Source organism: Poromitra crassiceps, assembly GCF_964638095.1.
Source record: "Poromitra crassiceps genome assembly, chromosome: 8".
Taxonomy (NCBI): domain Eukaryota; kingdom Metazoa; phylum Chordata; class Actinopteri; order Beryciformes; family Melamphaidae; genus Poromitra; species Poromitra crassiceps.
Window position 1 is genome coordinate 28010935 of NC_139629.1, and position 1543 is coordinate 28012477.

Consider the following 1543-nt stretch of genomic DNA (forward strand, 5'->3'; position numbering starts at 1 on the left):
ATGCAGCGCCTCATAGCCAGCATGACTCCTCGCTGCAAGCTGAAGCCGAGGATGCTGGCGTTGGTGGCGGTGCTGCTGTTGTGCGTTGCATTGTACGTCTACATGTACCAGCTGCAGCTACGCTGCAGCCCCGCCCCCTCCGAGCACAAAGTCCACGTGCTGCTTCTGTCCTCGTGGCGCTCGGGCTCCTCCTTCCTGGGCCAGGCGTTCAGCCAGCACCCATCCGTCTTCTACCTGATGGAGCCCGGCTTGCACGTGTGGACCTCGCTGCGCGGGTTGGGTGCCGGGGTGCTCAGGTTGGTGGTGAGGGACCTGTTTCGGAGCGTGTTTCAGTGTGACCTGTCGTTCATGGAGGCCTACTTGCCGGAGCCCCATGGCATGTCCTCCCTGTTCATGTGGAGTGGCAGTCGAGCGCTGTGCTCGCCGCCCGCCTGCCCTCTCACGCCCCGCGGCCACTTCAGCAACAACAGCGAGTGCCTCCGGCAGTGCGAGGGCCGCAGCCTGCACGGTGCCGAGGAGGCCTGTCGCTCCTACAGCCACGTGGTGCTGAAAGAGGTGCGCTTCTTGGAGCTGGAGTCCCTCTACCCACTCCTCCAGGTCCCCAGCCTGGACCTCCGCATTATCCACATGGTGCGAGACCCGCGGGCCGTGTTGCAGTCCAGAGAGCACTCGCCCAAAGCCTTCATATCCGACGACGCCGTCCTCCTGGGGCAAAAAAGCGTGCAGGCGAATGACTCGCTGTATCGCGTCATGCAGGAGATCTGCCACAGCCACGTGCGCATCCACGAGAGTGCCGTCCTCAAGCCCCCGGACTTCCTGAAAGGCCGCTACAAGATGGTGCGCTTCGAGGACATGGTGCGCAACCCGCTGGTCGAGATCAACGCCATGTACGAGTTTGTCGGTCTGGAGATGACCACGCCGCTGCAGGAATGGATCTACGATGTTACACATGGGAAAGGCAAAGGCACCAAGGCCTTTGAAGTCACCTCGCGAAACGCCACCGAAGTGATGCAGGCGTGGCGTACCTCGCTGGCCCACAACAAGGTCAAGCGTATCCAGGACGTGTGTGAGGGTGCCATGTCATTGCTAGGTTACAGGATGGTCAACAGCGACAAAGAGCAGAAGAGACTTGACTTGGACCTCCTGGTTGATAGATTGATTGATTGACTTTATTAATGGATATAGAGACAACAACAAGATCCAAGGGATAGCATGTAAAAGTGTAAACACTTATTTCCAACATGGTCCCCGATGTTCTAAAAACAGGACAGACAATAACGTCCTGCCAAGGGAACATTCGTTCAGCTGGCTCTCACCCAAAACAGAACATCCCAATATTGTTTAGAACATAACTGACTGATGATGATGATGATGATGATGATGATGATGATTATGCTTATGATTATGATGATGTAATGTAATGACAGAGACGTTATTTACTAATTACTAATTATTAAAGTCTATTCAATAAAAGCTGTACTGGGTATATGAGTATTAAATCATAGTACTATTGGACAGGTCTTGCTCAACTGAAGGAAAAATT

General features: G+C 54.5%; 1 pseudogene across 1 annotated transcript; it reads left to right on the forward strand.

Annotated features, from left to right (window-relative positions):
* On the forward strand, positions 1–1167 carry LOC310780618 (carbohydrate sulfotransferase 6 pseudogene; annotated as a pseudogene). The gene has a single exon. The product of its transcript is annotated as a carbohydrate sulfotransferase 6 pseudogene (transcript).
* Positions 1168–1543: the final 376 nt, after the last annotated feature.